The sequence below is a fragment of the Vombatus ursinus genome, unplaced genomic scaffold (genome assembly GCF_900497805.2).
Source record: "Vombatus ursinus unplaced genomic scaffold, bare-nosed wombat genome assembly UNPS02014867.1, whole genome shotgun sequence".
In the NCBI taxonomy this organism is placed as follows: domain Eukaryota; kingdom Metazoa; phylum Chordata; class Mammalia; order Diprotodontia; family Vombatidae; genus Vombatus; species Vombatus ursinus.
The window spans coordinates 2311360-2323036 of NW_020954645.1; the positions used below are offsets into that span (position 1 = coordinate 2311360).

The 11677-nt window shown below is 37.5% G+C and overlaps 1 protein-coding gene and 1 pseudogene across 3 annotated transcripts in view; both read right to left on the reverse strand.

The window, feature by feature from the left end:
• Positions 1-11677, reverse strand: part of SETD2 (SET domain containing 2, histone lysine methyltransferase) — a 142714-nt gene that overhangs the window by 107581 nt on the left and 23456 nt on the right. The gene's annotated exons all lie outside the window — the stretch shown is intronic.
• On the reverse strand, positions 5403-5941 carry LOC114027991 (annotated as a pseudogene).

The window sequence follows — 11677 nt, forward strand, 5'->3', positions numbered from 1 at the left end:
TTGTACATTTACTCATTTTATACGCAGCTGTTTGTCTTGCCAAAGTGAATTTTACTTTATTTTTTTTGTTTTGTTTTTGTTTTTGTTTTAGGCAATTGGGGTTAAGTGACTTGCCCAGGGTCGCACAGCTAGTAAGTGTCAAGTGTTTGGTCTGAGGCAAGATTTGAACTCAGGTCCTCCTGACTTCAGGGCCAGCGCTCTATCCTCTGCGCCACCTAGCTGCCCCCCAAAGTGAATTTTAAAACAAATTTTTAGAGTTACATAAAATCATTTAAAGAAGCCAGTAGTAAAACCCATGGTTTCAAAGTTTAGGTAATAAATAAGAGGAGGTAGACATTCTAACAAGAAGACAAATTTGACCTCATTATGTAATGAAAAAAAAAATCTATCACTCTGGATAGGTATAACATGGCTCTAGATAAATACACCTTAAAAAAAAGAAACAGGATCAGTAAGTACAAGGGAGGGGAGATGAAAGCAGCGGTATATATTGCAACAGTATAGTCAATCATATAAAGAGAGAAAAGGAACCAGATGGAAGAAGCATGATGAAGAATATTTGGTTGAAGGTCAATGGAGGCAAAAACAGAACTCTTCTTTATCACTATAGTATACTACAGATCATCTGAACAGAAAGAAGAAATAGATGAGAAGGTTTGGGAAACAGATTACAGATCTGACACAGAGGTATTACAAAGCAGTGATTGGGACTTCATTTATTCAGATATTTGCTGGAGTTCTCTCTGTGCCAAAAAAAGAACAAGTTAAGAGCATTTATTGAGCCCATTTTATGTGACAGGAACTGTGCAAAGTGCTGGGGATATAAAGAAAAGTGATAAATAGCCCCTGCCTTCAAGGAGCTTAAAGAGTAATGGGGGAGACAATATGCAAACTGCATGCATACAAGGTAATTGGAGATAATTGTGGAGGGCAGGCACTAGCATTAAGATGTATTAGAAAAGGCTTCCTATAGAAGGCAGGATTTTAGCTGGGAATTGAAGGATGCCAGGAAGAACAGAAGGCAAAGATAAAGAGAGAAAGCATGTCAGGTATGAGGGACAGCTAAAGACAATTCCTGGACTTCGGAGATGGAGTGTCTTGTATGAGGAACAGCAAGAAGGCCAGTGTCACTGGATGACAGTGTACATGGAGGTATGAGTGTAAACTATAAGAAGTCTGAAAAATTAAGAAGGGAAAGGAGCTTTAAAAGTCAAGGGGTTTGTTTTTTAATTCCATGAGGGAACCACTGAAGCTTGAGTAGGATGAGGAGAAGGTGAATGCTCTACATTAGGCCTTTTCCAATCACTCCCAGCTAGTGGCCTTCTCTCCCCAAACCAAATTATCCTGTAATTCTTTATGAATTACGAATATGAACAAGTTGTCTCACTTGATTTACTATAGGCACAATAAGAGTAAGGACTGACATTTTTATCTTTGTATTCCTAGCATCTAATGGTGCCTGAAACACAAGAGATGCTCAAAATAACCTAAATTCTAACAGTTCCATCTCTAAATCTGACACTATGATCTTACTTTTACTTTGAAGTCGCCCTTCCTAATTAGGCACCTACTGTATTCGTATACCAGTCTTTCTGTTCTGCCTTTGTTAATCATTGTAATGTCCTGCGGACTTATATTAACATAAAAGGATAGATAGAGTGAGTTATCGTCACAATGTTATATCCTATTATTTAAATATGTTTAAACACATACACACACACACACACACACACAACTTACCCACAAAAAAAGAAACAATGGAAAAGTGAAACTTTTCTGTGGTTACAGTGTTTCTAGGCAAAGCACAGAAGAGATTAGGTCTGTATGTATTCTCTCCAGAACACATTCTTACTATCAGGTAACCGTTGCTGAAAATAGCTTTGTTCCTCAAGCAGTTTTCAAATTCTTAGTCCAACAAAAAAAAAATTTCCTTCACAAAATATTCAACTACAGTGAAATACTGTAATCTATAAAACTGTATAAGGTATTCTTAGAAAAGATATAGCACTTCCCATTGAGGAATAATTTCTGACACAGGATGGAAGTTCATTTCTTAGGAGATATATAAAGTTCTAATGAGACAAAGTATTAAGAAACAAAACAGTGACAGAGTCAGAAAAAGAAGCCAGGCTGCCTAACTGCAAAAATGTCTTACTCTACTATTCCTTCCCTTTCGTTTACTATTTCCTCCACTTCTTTGTCTCATATAAAGAGGTGACTATTTACCTTGCTAAGGTGAAACCTCTACACCCACCCATGATCTCATATCTCCTGCCATCTGAAGCTTAGCTACCTCCCACCATCACTTTCCATCTTCAGTATCTCCTTTTTCTGTCCTTCTTTGAATATAAAAACATTCAGGTTTGCAGTTGGCTATCAAGTTTACAGTAAAAAAAAAAAATGTAAATACTTTTTAAAAAACAAACTGTATTTTTTCTTGGAAACAGTAGTTTTAAGGGGAAGGATGCCCGAATACTACCAACAAGGCACTTTTAAGAGCCCACCCACCTCTTTCAACTTGAGACCAATGAGACAAAATCAGGTCAAACAGGACCTTACCCCTAGGTTTTACTAACTGGTCAAATAGGGGCCCACAGAGAAGTGACTCACCCTAGTCACACAGGTAAGTAGCAGAGCAGAGATTGGAGCTCAGATCATCCAACTTCAAATCCAGAACTTTTTCTATTGCACTTGCCTGCCTCTCCTGGATATTACAACTCTGAAGGTGTAAATAAATTTCACAACTTTGTCTTTTGCCAATTTTAAAGTAAATGACAGCACAATGCTAATTTTTCATATATTACATATTTTTAATGAGGTAGGTCCAAAGGGAGTATTAAAAAAATTCCTATCACTTGGCAGTCTAGAAGCCAGGATCCAAACTGGACCAACAAAAGACTTTGAGTTTTACCTAAATTGTTGCTAATATTTGGTATCACTGCACTACCCTACAGCAAGATGTTATCCAATGGTAGACACTTAGTAAATATTTGTTGCATGAAATTATCTGGGCCTACTGACTTTTATTCAATTCCCGAACAACTTTCACCATTAGGTAATATCAATATTATGTGAGTGTATGTAACAGACTGAATACCTCCATGTCTTTATAGTCCAACATAACAACTCTGTACTTTCCTTGATATTACAAAGAAAGACTAAGGGCCCCACACAGTCATTCCACAGCAAGTGGAAGTTGGTAACTAGCCAATAGGTGAAGTGGCTTGATTTGACAGGTGTCAAATCTACTGCTTTATGACAAAGCAAAGAGACTAACTACATAAAATAAGAAGTATGATGCTTTAGGCATACCAAAAGGGCAAACTGATATACTATGACAATGCTAAAAATCACTACTATAATCAACTCAAAAACCAAACTACATACAGCTGAGAGAACTTTTGTCACATTTTTTTACCTGCATTTGAAATCACAAAAGACTAATGTCATCTGACCTTAAAAAATCACAATCATAAAAAGAACATTAGTATGATGAAATAGGAACTACACAGAACCAGGAAAGCAATACATAATGTAAATAGGAAGAACAAAATAATCAAAACTAAATGCTGAAAAATGATAGTCACCAAGCTCAGCCCCAAATTAGAGATATTAGAAGACACCTTCCCCTACTTCTTTACAGAGGTGGGAGATCATGAGTGAAGAGAGCTCCATATGACATCAGACTTTTAAAATATGTCAGTTGGTTTTATAGTTTTATAGAAACTGTTTATAGAAACAGTTTGTTTCCTTTCTTTTTTTATTCTTGATTATAATGGCAATCTGGAAGGGGGGGAGGAATCTGATGAGAAATGTGGGAGATATTAAAAATTCATCTAAACTTAAAATAACTTAACTTTTTAAAAAAAGAAATGTTACATATAGTACCACAGGTCTAAATGTTCATCATCAATCTGTAACATGACTCTTCTTTTACCACCACCCAAAAAGGCAAAAGTGGAGAAGGTTCCTCCCATAACAACGTATGCATAACCCTAAGTTCTAGATGAACACTGCAGAACCATTTTCCTCCCCCTCTCCTCCATACTCACTGTTTTACTGCTGTCCAGAACACAATTATGGTTTCAGTATACAATTAATTTTTTACTAGAACGTGTGGAAATCTCTGGGTATAAATTATTGCAACAGCTTCTTAATTAGTATCCCTGCCTCAAGTCTCTGGCAGTTAGGTGGCTAAGTGGATAGAGGCCTGGGCCTGTAGTCACTAAGATCTGAATTTAAATGAGGCCTCAGATTCTTACTGTGGGATCCCGAATGAGTCTCTTAATCTCTGTCTTAGTTTCCTCAACTATAAAACAAAACAGCACAGGGCTGTTGTGAGGATCACATGAGGTAATATCTATAAAGTGCTTAGTATGATGCCTGGCACACAGTAGGTATTTAATAAATGCTCATTTCCTTCCCTCCTTCCTTTCCCCTCTTCAATCCATCCTCCTCACAGCTGCTAAAATTATTTTTCTGAAAGCAAAAGTCTGAACTAATAAACCCCTTAGTTAAATTCCAAAGGCTTCTTAATACCTTTAGGGACAATCATTAACTCCTCTATTGAGCACTTAAAGCCCCTAACCAACTTTGCTCCAAATTACTTTTATCATCTTAGATACAATATTTCCTTTCATACACATGTCTACTCTATATACATGTCTGGTCAAACAGACCTTCTTACTGTTCCTCATGCCAGAAGATCTTTCTCCTAAGTTTTAAGAATTCCTCATTACTGGGTACTTGATTTAGATATAAAGGCTGATACTATAAGCAAAATGAAAAAGCAAGGAATAGTTTACCTGTTAGATTTATGGAGAACAGAAGAATTTATGACCAAACAAGAGATACAGAACATTATGAAATGCAAAGTAGATAATTCTGATTACATTAAGCTGAAAATTTTTACACAAAGCCAATGCAACCAAGATTAGGAGGGAAGTAGAAAACTGGGAAAGAATTTTCACAACCAGTATCTCTGATAAGGGCTTCATTTCTAACATATGTAGAGAACTAAGTCAAATTTATAAGAATACATGTCATTCCCCAATTGATAAATGGTCAAAGGATATGAACAGGCAGTTTTCAGATGAAGAAATTAAAACTATCTACTCATATGAAAAAATGCTCTAAATCACTACTGATTAGAGAAATGCAAATCAAAACAACTCTGAGGTACCACATCACACCTATCAGATTGGCTAACATGACACAACAGGAAAACAGTAAGTGCTGGAGAAGATGTGGGAAAATTGGAACATTAATGCATTGTTGCTAAAGTTGTGAACTGATCCAACCATTTTTTTTTTTGAGTTTCATTAGGTATTTCATTAAGGTTAACTCTTCCTGATCGAGTAGCTTGCATAGGACAAAGTCAGTAGCTCTGCAGGACAGGTCCTTCAGATTTCATGGTGTATCACAGGCTCTGGCTCTACATTGGAATCACCTCCTCACTCCAGGTACTGTTATAAGGATATTGCTTTGGAGCCACAGGCCAATAGGAGGGGAACACCTCTCCTAACCAGAACGTGAACATCATGAAGCTGAAGAAGCCAAAGAAATGCTTACACAAAGTGTTCCAGGAGGGGACGTATCCACACGATTCCGAGTGTACATATCAAAGTCAAAGTGCATCGGTTCACCCCAATTCAGCCTCAGTTCTGAATGGTCCCAGTCATACCATAGATCTCATTCATGCTAAGAGTGATCTGGAAGCTTGGGATAGTCACCCATACCCGAAGCCGTCGTCCGGGTAGGGCTCATAGTCCTCCACCTGCATGTTGTACTTCTTGGCAGCAGTGGCGCTGCTGGCGGGGTATGGTCCCAGGAGCATGTCCTTGCTGAGGCCCGAGGCTGCGCGGTCCCCCAGAGGGGTTACCCGCCAGATCACTGTCCCCAGCCATCGGATTCCCCAGGACACAGCCATGGAGGCCACCATCTTAACCTTCTTCAAGATTTTGATCCAACCATTTTAGAGAGCAATTTGGAACTATACCCAAAGGGCTATAAAAATGTACATACCCTTTGACCCAGCAATACACCACTTATAGGGCTGTATCCCAAAGAGATCAAAAAAATGGGAAAAGGATCCACAGGTACAAAAATATTTATAGTAGCTCTTTCTGTGGTGGCAAAGAACAGGAAATTGAGGGCATGCCCATCAATTGGGGAATGGCTGAAAAAGTTGTGGTATGTGAATGTAATTGGAATACTATTGTGCTATAAGAAATGATGAGCAGGCAGACTTCAGAAAAGCCTGCGAAGACTTGTATGGACTGATGCTGAGTGAAGTGAGCAGAATCAGGAGAATGGTGTACATGTAACAGCTATGTTGTGCAATGACTAACTTTCACAGATTTAGCCCTTCTCAGCAATGCAAGGATCTAAGACATCTCCAAAAGTGTCATGATGGAAAATGCTATCCACATTCAAAGAATGAACTATGGAGTTTGAATGCAGATCAAAGCATACCATTTGCTATTTTTCTTCTGTTTTGTTTCTTCTTTCTTGTGGTTCCTCCTATTGGTTCTTCCTCTTGGTTCTAATTCTTCTTTCTAACATGATTAATGTGAAAATGTTTAATAGGAATGTATATGTATAGCCTATATCAGATTGCTTGCTGTCTTGGGGAGGGAGGTGGGCAAGGAGCAGGAGAAAACTTTAAACTCAAAAGCTTACAGAAGTGAATGTTAAAAACTAAAAATAAATAAATTTAAAAAAAAAGAATTTCTCATTACCTTCAAAATTCAGCAAGCATTGTCTCTACTAAGTCCTTTTTTGATTTCTACTAAGCTATAATGCTTTCACCTTCATTCCCTTCCTCCTCAATTATTGTTTCTACAAATTTATTTTGTATACATTTACATATCCGCATATTGTCTCCCCCATTAGCACAAAAGCTTCTTGAGGACAGAGCTTTTTTTTTTTTTTCCTTTGGCCTATCCTTAAGAACTATCATTAGCAACAAAGAAAGGCTCAGCACATGTCTACTAACCTTGAGTATCCTCCAAGGCCCTCTTCTCTTCTCCCTCTATACTATTTCACTTGGTGATCTCATCAGCTTTCACAGTTTCAATTACCATCTCTATGCTGATGATTCTCAAATTTACTTATCCAGCCCCAATGGCTCTGCTGACCTTCAATCTCCTAACTCTAACTGCCTATTGGATATCCTGAACTAGTCCTATAGATATCTTAGATTCAACACATCCAAAATTGAATTCATTATCTGTCCTCCAAACCCTCTCCTCTTCCTTACTTCTCCGTTACTACTAAGAGTCACCCTCCATATCCAATCTGTTGCAAACATCTATCGATTTCAGATTTTGCCTTCGTAGCATCTTTTGCATATGTCCTCTTCTGAGACTGCCACCACCTTTGTTCAGGTTCTCATCTGGCCTACTGCAATAGCCTTCTGACTAGTCAGCCTTTCACAAGTCTCTACACACACACACACACAGACACACACACACACACACACATATTGCTCTATCACCTCTCCAGGATCAAATATAACATCATCTGTTTGGCATTCAAAACCCTTCAGAACCTGTCCCATCTCCACCTGCCCTACCATTCCTGTCTTCTTACACCTAATACTCACCATGCACTATGCAAACCAGTGACACTTGACCTCCTTACTATTACTTGAACAAGACACTCCATCTCCCACCTTCAGGCATTTTTATTCCCTATGCCTGGAATTCTCTTCCTCCTCACCACCACCTGGCTCCATTATAGCCCTAGCTAAAATCTCTCTTTCTGTAAGAAACCTTTCTCCATCCTCCTTAATACTAGTGCCTCCTCCATGTTTATTATCTCTAACTTATTCTGCACATATCTTCCTTGTACACAAATCTTTCCATATTATCTCCCCAATTAGACTGTGAGGTCCTTGAGAACAGGTACTGTCTTGTGCCTTTCTTTTTATCCCCACAACTTAGCACAGTGCCTGGTACACAAAAGGCATTTAATGTTTATTAATCAACTGGTTATATAACTACCCCATGTAACAGCTCTTATTGGCTGAAGTGAGTCTACACAGAGATTCCACACATATTTAACGAAAATCATTTGCCATGTAAAACTCAGTTTTCTCAGACACTATCACAACATAGAATGGACCATGAAAGGCAACATGCTAGTGAAAAACCCTCAACCTGAAGTCAGGGAGACTCAAGTTTGAATCTTGTTCTCAGACACTAGTTTTGTCAGACCTCGAGCAAGTCACAGTCTCTCTGTTTTCATTATGTGTGGAAAGGATAATAAATAACATTTCTCACACAGGCTCATTATAAAGATCAAATAAGGTCACATCCATAAGGCAACTGTAAAATAGTATATAAATGTGAACCATTTTTACTGCTGCTGTAATCAAAAATTGTCATCTGGTAACAAACAAAAAATTACCAACAAGTTTAGTATCTGCAAGTTGAAGAATGCTAATAAGGCTCATTTACACAGGGCTTTATAGTACTTTCTTACAACACTGTAGAGATAGGTACTTCAAGTATAATTATCCCCATTTAGAAATGGGGAAACAGGCTCAAAGAGGTTGTATTAGATAAGTTGCACCAGAGCTAGTATTCAATCAAGTCCTTTCAAATCTAAGTCATGCCATATGCTATACCATGTTGCCTATGTGACTACTACACCAAAGATTGGTTTTACAATTCTTGCTAGGATTAAGACTGATGATCCTAATAATTTGGCCCTTAAAGAATCACAGCTCTATGTTATGACTCTATTTACCCACAAGTAGTAGTTTAGAACAGAGTTATTTTACAATGCCTACTCTTAGTCAACGTTATCAGAAACCAATTCAATTCAAAAATTTCTTAAAAACAGAGGATATAATGGGAAGAGGGGGGCACATTATAATATGCAGTTGGCCACGTAACAACTAGAGACTGAAAACAAACGAGAATCATGGAAATAGTTTGCAAAAAGCTATTGCTTTTAAATCATTACTTCGAGAGAAGGGAATAAGTAGAAATACACACCAGTCCACAAAAACAGATATAAGGAAACAAAGCACATGAAACCATTCAAATAATTTCCAAATGTAACTTTTTTTTTTTTAAAGTGAGGCAATTGGGGTTAAGTGACTTGCCCAGAGTCACACAGCTAGTGAGCAAATGTAACATTTCTAATTATCAATTTTTTTCCACTGTAACTGAGATTAAAAAAAACCCCACTATACTAGGAGTTCTTATTCTTAAGCTTTTTTGTGTCATGAACCTCTTCAGCAGTCTGGTGAAATAAGTGGACCCCTTTTCAAAGTATTTTCTTTAACTCATAATTGAAGGAAATGCTAGATTTCAATTAGAGGTTAGTGAAAATAAGAATGCAATTTCCCCCCCATCCAAGTTCTCAGATCCCCTGGAATCTGTGGATCTGTAGATCCCAGACTGAGAAGTCCTTAAACTATATGAAAGCAAATTATATGTTATATATATTATATATATGTAAATGTGTGCATGTATGTATATATTCTCTAGAAAAAATACTTATTCAACTACATTCCTTACAGTGAACTAGGATAGCAACTGCAACAAAATTCTATGGAAAACTCAAACCTTATATACATAAAGAAACAGGTAGAAAATTCCAAAGAGATCAAAGGAGGAGTGAAAAAACCCTTATGTTCAAAAATATTGATAGCAGCTCTTTATTGTAGTGATCAAGAACTGGAAACTAAGACCAAACCATCAATTGAGGAATGGCTGAACAAATTTAAGGTATATGAATGGAATGGAATACTACTGTGCTATAAGAAATGAAGAGACTGTTTCAGAGAAACCTAGGAAAACTTACAGGAAATGAACAGTTGCAGAGTGAAGAGAACAGAATAAGAGAACAATTTATAGAACAATTTATAAAACAACATGATAATGACAGCTTCGAAAGACTTTAGAATTCTGATCAACTGGTGTCTGAATACAGATTGAAGCACACTTTTTTTTTATTTTTCTTTTAAGTTTTTTTTTGGGGGGGGTCTATGTTTTCTTTCACAACCTGTGTATTATGGAAATGTCTTGCATGACCTACACATGCATAAACTATATCAAACTGCTTGCCTTCTCAATGGGGGGGGTGAGGAGGGAGGAAAGAGAGAATGTGAAAGTTTTAAAAACAAATGTTAAAAATTGTTTTTACATGTAACTGGGGAAAAAATAAAAATACTAAATAAAAATTATCTTTGTATTTTGAAAAAAAAAATTCTGATCAACACAGGGCACCAATGATGACGCTACCCACATTCTGAAAGATAGGCGATGGCCTCAAGATGCAAAATGAGAATTTTATTTTGGGACACAGCCATGGTGAGAATTTGTTTTGCTTGACTAGACATACTCATTAGGTGAGTTTTCTTTTTCAATAAGGAAGAAAAGTGGGAAAGAAAAAATTTAATTTAGAAAAAAATAGAATGAAAAAAAGTGAAAAGGGAACATAACTACAGAGACCAAACACTATGTAAATTATTGTAGTAGTCAAAGATTTGCTGTTGTTTTTGAAAGCTCTACCACACTTGACATAAAACCTTTCACAGTCTGACTCCAACCACTCTTTCTAGTCTTATCAAACCATTACACCCCTTCACACCATCTACAATCCAGTGAAATCTGGTTTCTTTGCAGTTCCTCACATATGGAATGTTGCCTACCTCCACATCTTTGCACAAGCTGTTCCCCTCCGAATGTACTCCCTTCTCACCACCTAGACTTTGTATTAGTCCTCTTTTAAGATTCAGCTCAAGTACCATTTTGTGTTTGAAGCCTTTCCTGATTCTTCTAGCTGCTAGTAACCTCTCATCATGATAGTAACCTTTTATCTATTTAGCACGCTCTCTCTACATATATATGTATATATATATACACACACATACATATATGTATTCACACACACACACACTCTCTCTCTCTCTCTTAAAAAATTTTGTCTCCCCCAAATGAGTAAGATGCTTCAAGAAAGCAACTGTTTCACTTGTCCCCCTCAACCCCTAGGCAGGCACTGGAATGCTTGCTGAGGAAAATGGCAAAGATGTAAGAGGAAACAGAAGCAATATAGCGCAGGTAGGCCATACAACTACTCCAGCAAAGGTCAAAGAAGATTACCAGACCGAGGAGTGAATAAGAAATCTACAGCGAGTCATTTTTCCAGCCTTAGAAATGACTGTTATTATTAATAACCAATGATTTGGGGAGACCCAGAGTTCCCCCTTTTTCTAAAGTCCTCATTTCGAAGCTTTGCCTCTGAAGGACAGGGCTGATGACAGTAGATAGGATTAACATTCTCCTGGGTATTAATACCCAACCCAACCTTCTAAGGAATTTAATCTAAGGTGAAACTCCTGGTCCATTATGTTCTGCTCAGGCCCAAGGGTGGGCAATTTAAAAGTAAATGACATAATCAAAGTTACATCCCCCTGTGAGGGAAACTGAGGAAGATCTTCCCCAGCCTCTCGTGAAACTGCCTCATGACCTGACATAAAGAATGTACAGTGGAGTTAACATGCATGGCTGAGGTTATCATGGAGACGAAACATTAAGTAACCAACAAACTATGTTACCTGGGAAAGCAATTCTGAACTCAAGGAACATTTTTCTTGAAAGAAGTGTGTAACTGTCCAAGGACCTGATCACTCCTTGGAGACTTACACAACAAACAGGTA